This window comes from Dasypus novemcinctus, chromosome 29, assembly GCF_030445035.2.
Source record: "Dasypus novemcinctus isolate mDasNov1 chromosome 29, mDasNov1.1.hap2, whole genome shotgun sequence".
Taxonomy (NCBI): Eukaryota; Metazoa; Chordata; class Mammalia; order Cingulata; family Dasypodidae; genus Dasypus; species Dasypus novemcinctus.
This window is the reverse complement of record NC_080701.1, coordinates 16,418,227-16,436,927: the sequence shown is the minus strand read 5'-3', so window position 1 is coordinate 16,436,927 and position 18,701 is coordinate 16,418,227. Positions and strand designations below refer to the sequence as shown.

The 18,701-nt window shown below is 39.3% G+C and overlaps 1 pseudogene; it reads right to left on the bottom strand.

The window, feature by feature from the left end:
* Window positions 1-17,698: 17,698 nt before the first annotated feature.
* LOC101434670 (chromatin target of PRMT1 protein pseudogene) overlaps window positions 17,699-18,701 on the bottom strand; it is an 85,320-nt pseudogene continuing 84,317 nt past the window's right edge.

Below are 18,701 nucleotides of genomic sequence, written 5' to 3'. Positions count from 1 at the left end.
ACCCAGGACAACTCCAAGTCCTGAAAATGCCTCCACATCTCTTCTCTTCCTCCCCTTCCCTGCACCCAGCAGCCACCATGTCCACTTTTTCCACATCAATGCCACATTTTCTCGATTATTACCCACAATAGTTCATGAATAGAACATCATTAAGTCCACTCTGATCCTTACTGTATTCCTCCTTCCTGTGGACCTTGGCTTGGTTGTGTCCATTCCACATCTATGTGAAGATGAATATTGGATGCAGTCCTCCTGCTTTCAGTTGTAGGCACTCTAGGCTCCATGGTGTGGTGGTTGACATTCTTCAACTCCATGTTAGCTGAGTGGAGTAAGTCCAATAAATCAGGGTGTAGGAGCTGAAGTCTGTTGAGGTCAGGGCCTGGCTATCATATTGTCAGTCCAGAGATTCAAATCCCCTAGATATATCTTAAACCCCAGCACCAACTACAATTCCAGTAAAGTAGCATGAAAGTCTTGTGAAAAGGGATCCCATCTGAGTCCAGTTCCATCATGCAGAAACACCAGCTCCAGAGAAGGGTCAACTGGCATGGCAGTGAACCCCATCTGCCATGACCATAGAACCTGTGGGTCTCTTTAGCCCTCAAAAGGACCAATATCTGGGTTTTATCTACTTTATCTGTCTCTGAGACTCTGCTCAGGTGTGCATAAGGGCAATCCTTCTGACAACCTCCAGACTCTTTTAGAGCACAGTCTTTTTTTTAATGGCTTGTAATCCCCAGCCTCATATTTTAGTTTAAAAATTGTCATAATCTTATACAAAATGTACAAGTAATAATATAACAGCTACCAACGTATACATGTACTCTTTAGTCATCTTTTAGGGTTTAATCACACACACAAAAATAGTTGATATTCACAAACATTGTAGAAGGCAGGAGGAAGAAAAGATACCAAAAGTGTACTTACAAAATATGTCCTTTCTCCATTTCTCCATCTGTCTATAAGGCTGCTTCTAGGTTCTAGGATTTTACTCTTTTTTTTTTTTAATTCCTCTGACTCCTTCAAATTGCACCTTTGAAACTTTGCTTTTACTTTGTGTCCCTGCCTTGTTCATGGAAAGACTTTTGTTAATTGGGTGTTAATGGCTTATTTTGGACTGTAATCTCCATTTCACTTATTTGGAGAACATTTTTCTCCCCAATTTCTCTTTCTTTCCATTCGGTCCAAACTGCAAATAATAATAATTTCCTTCAAACATCTACCTTGGTGGCTCTTTTATGTACTCCACATTATTCCCAGCTACAATCCCCAACCACATCCTTCAGCAGGAAAACACCAAAAAGCCCCTCATTTCAACAAAGAATCCAGCCCTTAGTCTATGTTATTTTACTGAATGTAGGTACTATGTTTATCGTATTCTAATGTTCCATGCTTCTTGGCATCAAAGTATATCACTTTATTTTGACATTTTCTAATGAAAACTACATGACAGTAACTGTTTCCAAAGAGCTCTCATTTACCTTGGCAACATTTAAGAGTGGGGGGGGGGGGGATACATAAAACCACTGCTTTGAGCAAATCGCTGCAATGATTATTTAGCAAACAAGCTCACATATTAGAACGGCAGAGGGGAAGATTGCTTCTACAGACTAAATTACACTTTACACACAGGCGCTGCTGAATGGCTTTCTACAGAGGTTACGTTTAAATTATAGCTCTTGCTAAGCAAACATCTCACGGTTTGTGTATGAATTTGAATTATGCATCTAACAGGCAGCATGATTATGGAAAAAAGTCAAGTCGATAGATTGCTAAATTGCCACAACATTTGTAAGGGACAAAAATAGCTGTGGTGTTGGACAATGAAGAAGCTTTGAGAGAGGACCCACTTACTCTCCAGTAAGAAAATGATGTAGCAATTCTGGACCAAGTGATTGATCAACCTTTGGCTTCATTCAGAGATATCTAAAAATTGTTTGAATACCATTTCTTTAGAAATATAATTTGATACTTTCTGCTTGGAAATCCCAAATCTGGAACAAGCACATTATGACTTCCAATTTTAGTTTAATTCCTACAAATAAAGCAAATCTATATGAACATCCTGATTGAGGAGAAATAAGCTGTTATCCAGCCTGAATAGGCAAATTGGGTGAAAAGAACAACATTAAGGGGAAAAAAAGACCTAAGAAAAAGGCATGCAATTTTTCAAACATGCATAGCATCAAAGAACATTCAGAAGAACAATTGGGTATACAGCAGATTGTGTCTTACTTGTATCCGCATGAGCACATCCTTTATAAAGGTGAAAGGAGGGGCAAAATGACTTTCACATCCCCTTCTAAAAAGATTTTGTGATTCTGTTGCTGGTATACTATGCATTTTTCTATCACTAGCCCTTGTGGATTTTATGATCTTTCATTTCTTAAGATGTACAACTCTTCTGCATGTTGGAAATACACATTAAATTTCTGTTGCGATATGCACAGGTCTACCATGGAGGTCAAATGGCCAGAGCAGTGGCAACAAAGTGTCAGCCCACTCACCAGAAAACAAGCATTTCCCATGCTCCTCAATCCTCCCTTGGTAAAGAAACTGAGAAGAAAGAAAATGCTGACCAACATTCCATAATATAGGCCAGCAAAGAAGCTGGACAACCACTGGGGAAAACTGCCATTTGACCATCTAGGAAATTCATAAATGCATTCAACTACACCAGCATATATGCATGTGTGTGTGTGAGTACAGGGCTTTAGGTTTAAAAAGTGGTCTTTATGAATTCATTTACATAACGTTCTTCAAATGAAAAAAAGAATAGAGATGGAGATCAGATAAGTGGCTAGGAGTTTAGGGGTTGGGGTATGCGGTCTGAGGAAAGGAGGTTGTGACTATTAAAAGATTCTTATAGTTTTGGGATTTTTCTTTATCTTGCATATGGTGGTGGACACATGGATGTAGACGTGATAAAACTGCACAGAACTAAATATATACACACAAATGAATCTATGTAAAATGCTGAAATCTGGGTAAAGTCAGTGGATTATAGCAATGTCAGTTTCCTGGTTGTGATATTGTACTATAGTTGTGCAATAGTTATCATTGGGGAAAACTGGGGGAAAGATATAAAGGACCCCTCCATTTAATTCTTACAAATACATCTGAATCTACAAGTATCTCAAACTCAAAAGCATTTTTTTTAAAGTGGTCTACCCCCAAGTATTTTGGCTCCTCAATATACCCTTAGGAAGTAGAATAGGAAGCTACATTAACCTTACTTTAAAAATGAAAATGTTGGGGCTCAGAGAATTTTAATGAATTTCCAAAGTTCATAAGGATAGAGAGGAATTCAGCTTTTGAATCTATCACTTCCAAATCACAGTCCGTCTTGTTTTGCTTTTCACATTCATAATTCAATTGCTTAAATTTGCTCAGGATAACTAAGGTTTCAAACTGAGGAGAATTTCATGAGATTGTGGACCCAAAATTGATGATAGAAGGAGGGAGAGGAAGAAAAGCTTGTGAGAGAAGTGTAGGTCACTCTGACTTTTCTACCCAAGGAAAGGAGATCTGATACTTTGTGTATACATTATAAAGTAGGAATGCCAAGGAAAAGCTGGCTCCAAGGCTGTTCACTGAGAAGAGGCATCAAATCCTACCTGGTTAATTTCCGTTCACAGTGAAAAGGAGGGAAGAGTTGGCTGCCGTGGGCACAGGTCCTGCGACGATCCCTCAGAAAACCAGTCAAATTAAGACAGGAAGCTGTATAAAAAGAAGAGATACGAATCAATGCATCTAGGATTTATTCACCCCCAAGCCCCAGAGCAATGGCAGTGCTCACACGAGCTATCCCTTCTTAATTGCATTCAAAAGTGGATGGGTCAGAAACAGGGAGCTATTTGTCAGCCTTATTACCTGTGCTAGGCAGCTATTGTGTTAGCCTCTCGGGGAGCCTAGTGGTTTATATGAAATGTGGGAGATGCAGAAAATACCTGCAGCCTGACTGTAATTCTAGAGATAAATGACTCAAGGGTTGTACACTATCCCAGTTCTTGCCTGGGCTTACCAGGAAAACGGTGAGAAAATCACCAAATTATGTTTAGATTCATGTGTGGATCAGAAATAATAGAAAAAAGAATGCAGTGATGCTGGTTACCTCAAATTAACATAGGTCCTTTCATCCCCAAGAAACTTTATATATTTAGAAATTCTAGATTAGGCATCTCAGAGCAAATGTCTCATGAAGCAGAAGATGGTAAAATATTTCTCCTTTGGTGGATAAGGAACAACAGGATTAGCTGGTTTACAGTTGCTCATAAAACAGAGTTTGAGAAAATCTTTTTGGTCTCTTGGGTTTCCGAAGCCATCATCTAATCACTCTCTTTTGAGCTGGGGTTTAATTGGTTGACAATTCAGTTTTGCTGCTCAGCTCAACCAGATAGAGCAGATCTGCTCAAATGCACTATGCAAATACTGAGCTGGCAGAGGAAATCCAGAACAGATTCCTGTGGACATTTGGGTTTTTTTCCCTTTCAGGAATCCCCTTTATTTTCCCATGGTTGTATCTGATGAGAGGAAATACAAAAATAAATGGAGCAGAAGCCAATCTGAATCTTTGCTTGGAGTCCTATTGTTTATTGACTCATAGGCAACCTGCCCTGAGACAAATACATACAGAAAAATTATCCTGTGATCCTCAGGGAAAGACAAAAATAAGATTCAGGGAAATACATGCCCTACTGTTGAAGTTTAGAAAGACTGTGTAAATTCAAATCATCATAGTTGAATCACTGAGAAAGAAGTTGGACAATTATATGTGTTTCATTGAGAATAAAACTGTCATTTTGTTTTATTCAGCAGTACTTCTCAAAATTTAATGGGCAGAGCCTGGTTGACCAAATAAGACAGTCCAGAGGGTTGTTTCCCTACAGAATCTTTGAATGGCTAGCAAAGACTGACAGTCATCTTCCTCAAAACTCTGGAAAAGAGTTAAAGCTTTGCAGAATGGGGCAAGTGCCAAATCAAGAAAATGCAGCTTTGAAAAAGGTAACCCTCAAGTAGGGGTGCTTCTGAGGGCTCTAGAAACATCTGGACACCATAGGCAGGGCACACCACCGCAGAAAATTGACACTCCATCGGCAGACCTTACCCTGGAATATAAGCCTATCTCCCCAACATAACAGAATTAGACTCATTTATAATTACCCTACACATGGTTCTCCTGCCCTTTTATTTGAACCCACAATTAGCACTATACTCATTAAATACATGTCTCAGAGACTTCAGTCATTGGTCTGTTCATGTGCTGGTTGAGCCCTGAATCTCAGCAGAGTTGCAGCCAACACCTACTCTCTTAGTCATTGAACTTGGCCTGGACAACTAACAAAATGGTGATGATGGACAACACCCATCCCAAGAAGCAGAGGGGATCTACAACTGCAAGCGAGACAGTTCCATCCATCTATCCCATGGGCTCTAAGACCCCTCACAATCAGAAGCAGAGTGGGCACCACCATTCACAAATCCTTAAGATTGAGGAATAAACAAACATAAAGGGGAAATGCAACCATGGACCAAAGTAGACTTACTGTTATTCTAGTAATGGAAGAACTTGTAACATTGATATAAAGGCAGTGGTCACCAGAGGTTCTGAGGGGAGGGAGCTGGAAGAATAGGTGTAACATGGGACATTGGGACATTGAAATTGTTCTGCATGATATTGCAATGATGAATACAGGTCATTATACATTTTGTCAAAACCTATAAAATTGTACAGTACAAAGTGTAAACCATAATGTAAACTATAAACCATCTTTAGTAGCAATGCTTCAGTATTTGTTCGTCAGTTGTAATGAAGGTACCACACAAGTGAAAAATGCTGTTAATTAATTGGGGAAAATGTCAGGGTGGAGGGAGTAGCATATACAGGAATTGCCTATATTTTCTATATAACTTTTCTGTAATCTAAAACTTCTTTAAAAATAAAGTTAAAAAAAGAAGAAAATGGTAGGCAGGGGTAATTGTGGGAAGATGGCAGAGCAGGAAACTCCAGGAAGCAGCCCCTCCACCAGAACAACTATTAAACATGCAGGAACTGCCTGAATCAACTATCAGAAACTCTGGAGTCCAGTAGAAAACTGTATACCATTCAGGTAAGAGTGGGAGGAGAGAGTGGTTAATTACAATAAAAGCCAGTAAATTGTTTTCTCCATGCAGCAGTTACCATCTCCCATCTTCCTCTCTTGCAGCAAGTGCCATTGGGATTGGGTCCTGAGGTAACTTGCTGGTGCAGAAGAGGGACATACAAATGCAGCTCCTCAAGATCTGGGGGACAGGGGGAAGCAGATTGCTGGATACTGCTTTTGATTAGTTACTCTGGATCTCTGGGAGTCTATCTCTCAGGGAAACCACTGTCTCAATCCACCCCAGACAAAGGCAGTGGAGGAGCCTTAAAGGCAGGATGCTTCTTCAGAGCTGCAGAAGACAGTTAAAAGGCTGCATTTGCTGGGCATGCTGGGCATGGGACAAGCACAGATTTGGGAGCCTTAGAAGAAGTTCCTGGCACCCTTTTCCCTCTCCCTTAAGCCCTCCCCATGGCAGTCTGAAGCAGCCAGCACTCCCTTGGTGAGTCCTTGGCCTTGCTGCACCTGAAAGACTGACTTGGGAAACTCCTCTCTGACATAACCCCCCCATTCCCAGAATTCATCCTCCAGTCAAAAGCAGCCCAAAAACAATGGAAAAACAATTGAGGAACAAAGTTTGGGGCAAAGGTTTATTTGATTTAATTCCTGCAGTAGAATATCCAAGAGAGAGAAGATCTGTTTTCTGAGATGGAGACGGGACAGTCAAGCTCCTATAATCAGGGGAAGTAACAAGACCCTTAGAAAACACAAACCCTAGACAAGACACATGCCCAGAAAAGACAGAGCTGATCCTGGGCCTTATATTCACCTTAAACTGACCATCCTGATAAGAGGGCTGAATTGTAAAGGAGAACACCAGCCAATGCAAAATCAAATTGCAAAGACAGTGAAAGGGGTTTTTGCTTAAATTTGCTTGGTTTTGTCACCTTCTGACATTCAAGATTTCTCTCACATCACCAGCTGATTACAAACTCAAGAAACAGACATCTCAGGAAATAAATCTCAGAGATAACACTTAAAAATATTAAAATGTACAGTGTACAACAAGATATTAGAAGACAAACAAAGACATAAGAAATGATGGCCCATCCAATGGAAGTGGATAAAATCTAGGAAACATCAGCAAAGACCAGACTGTGGATCTATCAGATAAAGACTTAAAAAAATGATCTATATGAGAAAAAACTAAAGGATATCAAGAAAACAATGAATGAACCATACAAGAATCTCAATAAAGAGAGAGAAGTTTTAAAAAGGTACCAAACAGTTGCAAATTAAAGGCCACAATAATAAATTAAAAATTCCCAGGAAGGTTTCAACAGCAGACTGAATCAGTGAACCTGAAGACAAGAAAATTGAAATAAATCAGGTTGGGGAGCAGAGGAGGAAAAAATTATAAAAAGTGAAAATATCCTCAGAGAAATCTAAGACACCATCAAGCATGACAATACAAGCATTATGGGGGTCCCAGAAGGAGAGGAGAGAAAGGGGCAGAAGGAATATTCAAAGACATAATGACAGAAAACTTTCCAAACTTAGCAAAAGACATGAATATGCACATCCAAGAAGCTCAGAGAACACCAAACCAGCTAAAACATGAAGAAAAAGATGCCCTGGCACACACTAATCAAATTATCAAATGCAAAGGCAAGGAAAGAGTTCTGAAAGGTACAAAAGAAAAGCAATGTGTTACATACAAGTGAGCCCCAATTAGATTAAATGCTGTTGTCTCATCAGAAACCATAGAGACAAGAAGGCAGTGTGTTGAAATACTTAAACTGCTAAAGGAAAAAATTGCCAACCAACACTTTTATATACAATGAGACTTTCTTTTGAAAATGAGCAAGAGATTAAGATATTCCCAGATGAAAAAGAAAAAAAAAAAGCTGAGTGAGTACAAAAGGAAAAGATGGACCCCTACCTCACACCTTGTATAAAAATCAACTCAAAATGGATCAAAGATCTAAATATAAGAAAAAGATGTATAAAACTCCTAGAAGAAAACACAGAGAAGCATCTTCAGGATCTTGTGTTAGGCAATGGTTTCTTAGACTTTACACTCAAAACACAAGGAATTAAAGAAAAAATAGATAAATGGGACTTCATCAAAATTGTAAACTTTGTGCATCAAATGACTTCACCATAAAAGTGAAAAGCTACAGAATGATAGAAAATATTTGGAAACCACATAGCTGATAAGGATTTACTATCCAGAATATTTAAAGAAATCTAACAAGTCACCAACAAATAGACAGACAACCCAGTTAAAAAGTGGCAAAAACTTGGATATTTCTCCAAAGAAGATATCCAATGAAAAAGATGTTCAACATCATTAGCCATTAGGAAAATGAAAATAAAAACCACAGTAAGATACCATTTCACACCCACTAGAATGATTACTGTTAAAAAAAGAAAGAAAGAAAGAAAATTAGAAGTGTTTGAGAGAATGTGGGGAAACAGGAACACCCATTCATTGTTGGTATAATGTAATGGTGCTGCATAGAATTTCCACATTCCCTGCAATCTCACCTCTAGGTTTATATGCAAAAGAACTGAAAGCAGGGACTCTAATAGAAATTTGCACCCCAGTGTTCATAGCGACATTAGTTACAGTTGCCAAAGATGAAAGCAATCCATATGTCCACCAACCAATGAATGGATAAACAAATTGTCATATATACATACAATGGAATATTAGTCAGCCTTATAAAGGAATGAAGTTCTGTTACATGTGACAATGCAGATGAACTTTGAAGACATGATGCTAAAATAACACAGACAAATGGAAAAATACTATATTAGCTCACTGATATGAAATAGTTATAATAAGCAAATTCATAATCAAAAACTAGAATATAGGTTACCACAACTTGGGTGGGGGGAGGGAATGGGAGAATGCTTAATTAATACAGAGTTTCTGTTTGGAGTGATGGAAAAATTTTGGTAATAGATATTGGTGATGGTCGCATAACATCGTGAATGTAATTAAGAGCATTGAATTATATATTTGAATGTGGATCAAGGATAAATTTTGGGTTGTGTTACTAGAACAAATTTTTTTTAAAAACCCATAGAACTGTATAACACATTGAACCCTAAGGTAAACTACAAACTATATTTAATAGTACAATTATAATAATATTCTTTCATTTATTGTAACAACATTACTAGATTAACGTAAAATTGGTAATAATAGGTGAGTATATGGGAACTCTGTATTTTCTGCCATGATTTTTATGTAAACCTACAACTTCTCTAATAAAACAATTATATTTGAAAAATTTAACGGACAAATGAATCATCTGGGGATCTTGTTATAATGAAGAATTTTTATTAACATGGATGGGGTGGGCTCTGAAATTGAGCAATTCTAATAAACTCCCAGATGCTGCTCTGCTGCTGATTTGGGGACCACACTTTGCATCCCAAGGTCCTAGTTGCACAGTATCTGGGATATAATCCAATGCACAGCCACTGTTTACAAGAGAGCTCTGTGAATGTGCTTCCTTTATCAGCTACATCTTTTGGTGTCTACAATCTTTATCATGAAAATGAAACATACACAAAAGTTGTACCTGTATACCCACCAAATAAACTTAAGAACTGGTATTTTGCCGTATTTGCTCATCCTTTACCCCCAAATAGAAACCACATGAAGTTGCAACATCCATAAATATAATATTTCATGTGTCTACTGAGAGTAACTTCAATACAATTATCACGTTTAAGAGGGTAAGCAATAATCCCATCATGTTGTCCAATAGACAGTCCATTTTCAAATGTCCCCAGTGGTCCCCAAAAGGCCCTTCACAGCTACTTTTTAAAACAAGGATCCCATCAAAGTTCAGGAATTGCCCTCCTGGTGGCGGGAAGTGGTAAATTATTGCATCTGCCGAGGGGAGACGCCCCACTTCTGCATTCCCTGTGTAGAGCTAGCAGGGAGGTGACAACCTCCAAACAGAACCTGGGGCCCCAGGGAGACAGAAGGGCCAGTTTGGCAGTGGAAGCGCTGGGGGAGCGGGAGTGGCCGTCCCATTTGCGTGGTTCCACCGGGCTGCGGTCGCTGGGGAGTGGGATTTGAGGGGAGCGGGACCTGGGCACCCCCGCCGGGCTGGGAAGCACCGGGGAGGTGGCACCGATGGGAAAGGGGCGGGGTTCGGTCCACCTCTGCTCCACGTGGCCCCCGGGCTTGGCGCACACGGGATGCGGGGGACCGGGGAGGCCCAGCAGGCCGCGCCCGGGTGGTGGCGGGCTCCGGCAGGGGGCCTCGTAGCCGCCGGCCGTGGCCCGCCCGGGGCGCTGCAGACCGCCGAGACGCCCTCGCCGGGGAGGCAAAGCCGCCGCGCCCGCCACCAGGGCCCTGCCAGCTCGTCTGGGTTCCCAAGGTCTTTCCCTAACTCCGCCGTGGCGAAGGCGACGTCCTCCCGCCCGCTCTGCTCCCCGCCCCCGCCCCAGGAGCGCGGCCTTGCACTCCGTGGGGGCCGAGGGGGCAGCCGCGCGGAGGCCTCGGCGACGTGGCCGCCCCTGGGTGCGCCGAGGGGGCCGCACGAGGCGGGCCCGCGGGCCGGGGGCTGGGGGGCAAGCCCATCTGGGTGCGCCAGCCACACGCAGGGGCCCCGGCGCCCGCACGCGGCCCGCCGCAGCCTGCCTCAGCCTCCCCTTTCCCACCAGAGGCGGCGCCTTCTCCCGCCGCCGGGTCCCCGCGGATGAGGCGGGGTGCACCCAGGCGGGTGGCGACTATGGCAGTCGGCTCCTCGTGGTCACCAGCTTCCGCCCTTGCCCCCCCAGTTTCTTGTCCACCCAGCTGATGCCGCGGCTTGGCCGCGACCGAGTCACTTCACTGCACCTGACCGCCGTTTCCTCTTCTGCGCCGCCACTGTCGCCTGGCGAGCCAGGCTATACACTGAACCCTTTATTTTTTTTTAATAATTTACAAATATATTTTGGAAGCAGATGTAGTTCAAGTACTTGAGCACCTGCTTCCCATATACGAGGTCCCAGTTTAAAAAAAAAAAGAAAAGAGAAAGGTAAAATCAATCCTTACGAGGAGCAGATGTAGCTGAGTGGCTGGGTGCCCCTTTTCCACGCAGGAGGTCCTGGGTTCAATCCCACATGCCTCTTGAAGGGAAAGCAAATATATTTATTTATTATTAAGAGCAGCACCTGAACAAAATTCAGATCTTGTGGTTTTGAACTAAGAAACTGTATTTTGTTTCTCTTTTCTAATCCAAACTGGTGAGTTCATAATTCCTAAACTTTGGGTGAATACATAGGGAAAAAAACGTTACTCAAAGCTCATTATTCATGGCCTCAAGAATACTCAGGGTCAAAAAAAAAAAAAAAGAATACTCAGGGTCAAGGTCAGTGATACTTTCATGGCATCAGATGAAAAGTATACTCCAGTCAAGAGCATCCTATCAACTTCAACTCTTCAACTGTAAACTAAAATATTGCACTTTTTAGCTGCAAAAAAAAGGTGATATTTATTAATTTGAAGTTTTCATTTTCCCTTAGTCTTCACAATTCTGTTTTTTTAATCACCAACAGATTTATGAATCATAGGTCATTTTATAGCCTTTTCACATATTTTACATTATTGCTTACATTGTGCAGATAACTATAGTAACTGCCTTTAAAAAACTTGGAACTATCTAAAAATAATTTTGGAACAAGAACAATGCATCACTGCCATACGGGATTTTGTAAACAATCTTAGCTAATGTAAGAACACAGCTTTTACAGAGAATTCTTTATTTTGTCAAAAATGACACAACAAAAATATCTCCAATGATACATAAACCTATATAGAAAATATAGAAAATCTCCAATATTTTTCCTTTGCAAGGTAGTTAGCCAGGATATGCAAGAGAAAGTATTGCTGACGGAGCAAGACGAAAACTGATTTGGGCAATGAACTAATTATTAGCCAAACACCAAGTTTCAACGATCAGGTAAACATCAATTTTAATCAGAAAAGTAGTATTAAAGAGCATTCCTGTGAAGCCAGGATTCAGACTCCTCCCACTGCAGGTCTCCAGCTTGGTCATTTTGTGCATACCTTGACTCTTCTCAAAAGGTTCTTTGCCTTTTTTCATAGATAAAAGATGATTTGGAGAAGTGGCACTGTAAAGGGACAAGGACTGTTTATCTCAATAACAATTTCTCACACCTCCCCTCCAAAAAAAATCATAAATGAATAGTCCCTCACCTTCTTGTTTTTGGTGGGGTCTTTTTCTTCTTCTTTGTTTTTAACTTTTCCATGACATTGATTTTGTGAGAAGTTCAGACCAACTGTCTTTGAGAACGCCTTATATTCTATATTTCTTTCCTCATGGTGTTATTTAATTTTACCTTTCATTGAAAACTATGCCTAGATGTTTATGGATTCAAGTTAAATGTTTTTGGCAAGTAAGTATACTTCATAGATTTGTGTATTTCATATTACAGTCACATCAAGAATCTTATTAAGTCAGGTCACTTCACTTAGTGTTGTTAACTTTGTTCATCTTGGGCAGTAATAATCACCAGATTTCTCTAATATTAAAGTCGTTTTTCACCTTTGCAATTTAGAAATAGTAACTAATCTGTGAAGTGATTCTTTGGCAATTTGTAATTTCCAAGCAACATTTCAGGTTTATCATCAATTGCTGGTTCTTACCTACACCAGTCAATCAGTTATTTCATTGGAAATTGAAAAATGGTGCTTTTCTAATTCCATCATTCCTTCTACATTAATTAGCAGCCATTCCTCTTTGATAAAGAGCCCCCCCTTCCCTCCTGCAATTCCCCATCCCAATACAAATGGACTCATAATATTTTGTTCATTTAATCCATTGCAAGCAATTTTAGCATTATCCTTTGTAATACTCAAATTGTCCCAAATTTATCCCAGCTGACCTGTGTGTCCATTAGACATACTCCCATTAGTCTTTGAGCATTTTCTTACCTACAAGATGTCCCACTTTTTTCTTTCCTAGCCCCTGACCTGGAATCAACCATTTCTCCAAGGAGCCCAGATTGCCTTTAATAGAGAATGGCATTAAGAACCAAGATCCAGGCATTAGATGTTCTCACTGCTGTTCAAGTGTCATTGTTTCTAGGCAGGTTGAATGGTACAGCTTGAAAATGGATTTTTTAAATTGCCAGCTCATACTGGTATTTCTAATTTGAATTTAAATAACAAGAATGTTTTAATTTTTACATTTTTTTCTTTTCTCCTATAAAAACCTTAAGATAGTTACTTATGCACTTTATGCTACAAGGTATAGAAAACTAGTTTCAAAATTACAGTGTCGGTGTAACTGCTAACAATAAACTGCAGAGTGATGTTTTTAAGATGTCTTTGTAGTCCTTTATTACCTTAAAACTTATTTCCCTAAAGATGTACAAACTAGTAGTTTCCAAAGTTATGTGAAATCATTCTTTTTCCTATCAGTTTAATAAAGATAGGTTTTTTTAAATTTATGTTCAATTTTAGTTAGGTTTTCAGGTATGTAAAACATGCATGGTTCAAACATCAAAAATGGATTCTCAGAAAAGTCTCAGCCCATTCCATCCCTACCACCCCATCTCCCATCCCTGTTTGGTAACAATTTTGATTATTTGCTGATTTATCCTTCCTGTGCTTTGTTGGAGGAAAAAAAGGAGTTTATTTATATATTTATTCTTATTTCTCTCCCTACCTTTTCTTACATAAAAGGTAGCAAACTATATACTATGCTTAATATCTTGATTTTCCCCCTTAATAACACATCCTAGAAATCATAACACATCAGTTCATAGAGTTCCTCTTCATTTCTGCCTTAACAGTTGCATAGCACTTCATTTTGGCAATTACATCAGTTTATTCAAACAGGCCTCTATCAATGAGTGTGGGGATTATTTCCAACCTTTTGCTATCATAAATGGTGCTGCAGTGAATAACGATGTCCATTTTGTCTATTTATTAAGAAGTATCCTTATGATAGACTCATAATCAAAAATATAAATACATATACAATTTTATTGGCTATTCCAAATTCCTCACCATAGGAGTTGGACCTTTTTGAATCACCACCCTCCGTGTATGAGCAACCGTTTCTCCAGTTTTGCCAACATACTGTTTTGCAGGTGTTTACATTTTCTTCTGTATGATAGGTGAGAAATGGTATCTTAATGTAATTTTTATTTACACTACTCTTATGGGTGAAGTTAAGATCATTTCATGTTTAGTGGCCATTCGTCTTGTTTATTTGTAAACTGGCTATTTATGATTTTCATCTGTTGCTCTTTCACGTTTTGGGTCTTTTTCTTCTAGTTGGTATTACTATACCGGTATCAGATGACATAGACTTTAAGGCAAAAACATTATCCCAAATAAAAGATATTTCATAATGATGAAGTCCATTTTACCTGGAAAACATGCCAATTCTAAATTTGCATTCACATAATATTATAGCCTTAAAATCTGTAAAGCAAACATTTGACTGAAATAGACAAATCTACAATCCAACTGGCAGACTTTAACACACTACTCTGTAAGTGATAGAGTAAGAAGAAAAAAATCACCAAAAACATAAAAGGGTTTATGAGATAGTATTAATAAACATGACCTGATTGATATATATATTAATAAAACACTGCATCCAGACAACTGTAGAATACACTTTCTAACAAAATGCACACAGATATAATATTTGATTCTGAATTGGGCATAAAACAAGTCGCCACAAAGAAAATGTCCTAATTTATTAAGAACAGAGTGTGTTCACTGAAAACAGTGTAATTAAGCTAAAAATCAATAATAAAATATCAAATCTCCTATATTTGGAAATTAAGAAATATACCTGTATCTAAGACCAAAAAAAGACAATGAAATTGGAAAATACTTCAGATTGAATGGTAATGACAAAATGCATATCAAACTTATGGAATGTAGCTGAAGCTAACATTTTTCTTAACTTGAACCATTTTGATGAATATTTCATTTTTTTAATTCACATTATTGAGGTTGAACACATCTTCATATAATATTTGGCATTTATATATCCTCTTTAGTGTAGCGACTGTTCAAGTATGTGTCTGTTGTTCTATTGGATTTTCTTTCCTTTTATTGACTTTTAGGAGTTATTTATCAATCTGGAGGAACACATTGACCAATATTTCATTCTATTAATGACATTCTTTAAGGAACAGAATTTCTTAATTTTAACATAATCTATTCATTTTAATTTTCCTGTTTAGTGATTTAGCATTATAGAAACAAAAAAACATAAGAAGATCCATTAAATATTACTACATATCACAGAAATTCAATTTAAAATCAAGGCCACAATGGCATATCATTTTCACCCATGGGACAGGCAACTTTCATCAAGGTTGTGTATGTTTAAAACTCTAATATTTTCCTTCTATTTGTAAAACCATTAAGCCAAATGGAATTGTTTGAGTTTGTTACAAGGTAAGGATCAAGTGTCATTTATTTTCTATTTGGATAAAAAATAGTCCTCGATTACCTAGAGATTCAATGCAACTTTAATCAAAATCTCAACATTTTTTAATGAAATTTGATGAGATGACTCCAAAATGTATACAGATAATTAAAGGACCAAGAATGGCCAAGATATTCTGAATAAGAAAGAAAGTGGGGGTAAACTTTTCCTTCTAGAAATTAAGACTTTTATTGAAGTTACAGTAATAAAGACAGTGGGGTATTGGCAAGGGTCAAAAAAGTTAACCATTGGAATAGAACAGAGAGCCCAGAAGCAGACCCAAACATGTATATAAGATAAGTATATGAGAGAGGAATCACATCATATCAGTGGGGAAAATAGAAAATGTTCAATAAAGACACTAGGAAAATCTAGATGACTTTAGATAGTTCATATCATTTACAAAAATCAACTCCAGATGGAGTAATAAATGTCAAAAGCAACACTTTAATCCCTTGGTTGAAAAAATAGATGACTAACATCTATAGCTTGGAGTAGGAAATAACTTTTCAAAGAAGACACAAAAAGCACTCACTTTACATTTGTATTAAAATTAAGAATTTAGTTAATCAAAAGACAATTTAAAGAAAGTAAAAACCCTAGATAAACCTGAGATATGATATCGACAATAAACACAACTTACAAAGGATTATTAGCATCAAGTATACATGAAGATCTCCTACAAATGAATAAGGAAAGCACATCTGCCTTATAGAAAAATGGACAACTCACAAAAGAGGAGAAACCTAAAAGCAATAAACCTAGGAAGAAGTTCTCAATATCACAAGACACAGTGGTGTACCATTTTATACCATTTGGGGAAAATAGAATGTCAGACAATATCAAGTTTGACAAAGATATGAAGAGAGTAAGTTGGTAGTATTAATTGGTCCACTTTGAAAAAAAACGATATTATTTATGAAAATTGAACATGTACATATCCTATGATGCATAAATTCCATTCTGAGATATATATACCCCAGAGAAACTCTTACAAATGTACAAGAAAAATATATTAAATTGCTTGTAGCAGTACAAGAAACAAGGCAAATGTCCATCAACAGGAGAGTAGGTGAGTAGGTGTAATAAAGTCCATACAAAGGAATATTATGCAGCCTTTAAAGCAAATGTTCTACAGTAGCATGTGATAATATGGATTAAATATTCACAATTTAACAATAAGTGAAAAAAAATTAGTCTCAAAGGGTGCCTAAAACATAATGCACTTATTACTAATATAAAACGACTAAACTAAAATTACACAATATTAGGTATACATATGGATGCAGTAAAACTATCTAAAACTATATTAAAAAGAAAGAAAGAAATGGGACCCAGGATGATGGTTACCTCAGATGCAGGGAGGAATTGGGATAAAACAGAGCCATATGGTGTTTATAAGTGCTTTTTTTTTTTTTTTTTTTTTTAACAAAGCCAAGAGGAAAGTTGATTAATCTCATTCAAGGGTAAAAAGTACACACAGCCAACCCAGCACGCTGGTTATCATCTATGTAGTGTCAACACACATAGTAGTAACTTCAACCAGACCAGAGCTGCTACTACCTGTAACCTATGTGGCCCTGTGGCTGAGACAAATGTTCCCAGTTTGCCACACTATATTAATGCAGCAGAATTCACTTTGAGCTCCAGATTTTTTTATACGCTTCTAAGAGGACATTAAAGATGCAGAACAGAACTATACCTCAGAAGCCTAGACATTAGGGGGGCACATTAATCTCCCACTTACATTGGTTGTAAAGTGAACCCTAAATGACTCCTTCTGGAGGCATAGAGATGAGGAGAGGAAATATTTGAATGTCAGAGCATAGGAGGGGAGGCAGGTGGGAAGAAGGGTCCTTGGCACATCCATATTAAAAGAAAAGTCTGGGCAGAAGTACATATATAGATATATATAACCAAATCAAAGGAAAAATGGGTTTCATACAACCCAGTATCAAAGAATAAAAGGAACACACCAAATGCACAAACTGGGGGCAAGTCTCTCCATAGCCTATTGTGACAGGTCCTTCTGGCACCAATCAGATTTCTTCTCATCTGTTATCTCAAAGTTCTTTACAGATGTGGTGACTTTAACAAGCCTCTCATGGGTAGGTGGGCAGGCGTCCGTCACTGGATTCTGTAGGCATCCAACTCTGCATCCAGGTGTCCCTTTGTTTTCCACATGTGTACATCCAGCTGGTTGCCCAGGGGCTCCTTGGTCAGATAGGGCAAGCAAGGGCACCACTCCCTCGGCCACCAGCCTCTGCCTCCTAAGCCCCTTCTTCCTGACCCATCATACCTTAACCTCTACCACCCAATTTTGCCATGACCCATAGCTCCACACCTTACTGCCCTCTCCCAGGACCTCCGTGACCTCAAACACCACCTCTTCTTAAGGCCATTCTGGGAGTTACCGCTCGTCCACCTGGGAGCAGGTTTTGACCTCGGAGCAACATCCCGCACCTAAGCGGGATTCTCAAGGCTCATGGCCCACCTAGTCTCCTCTGGGCAAGCCTCTCTGGGTAAACGGCAGGCCTGGTCCTCTGACTGCTCCCCTGGCCAGGGGCCCTATGGATTGGCCCAACCATGCCTGGATGGTACTCTTACCCAGGTGCTGCTTTAACTCTTCTGCTTGAGCTTCAATGCTGCCAGGACAGAGGTCCAGTCTGGGCAGCCTTCTGTCTCTGGCATTGCCCAGCTGCTCTTGTTGCTGCATCCATGCCCAAATATTCGCTGGCCTTGGCTGTTCTTCAGCAGATTAGTAAGCGCTCATTTAAAGACAACTAGGTGGTGCTTTTTAGCATAGCTTTGGGAGCTCACTGTGCGGCCTTCTTCAAATCCTGAGAATTGAAAGAAATTGAGGCCAGTGCTCCTCAGGGGCTGCCACCACAGCTGGGCAGGCAGCCAGGAACCCGGCAAGCCTGGGTTGATGAGGGCGGGGAGCTCAGGTTAACCTAGTGGGCAGTGGTTAGATACGAAAGCATTGGGTTGCTCCTTAGTTCATTGGTGGTGGTTAGCTGTCTGGTGGGTATGCCAGTCTGCTCACCTGGGCTGCCCTTTCTTTCCTTTCCTCTGTGCCACCAAAGCTGCTGCTATAGGTGTTTTTTTATATTAAAGAAGCAAACAAATT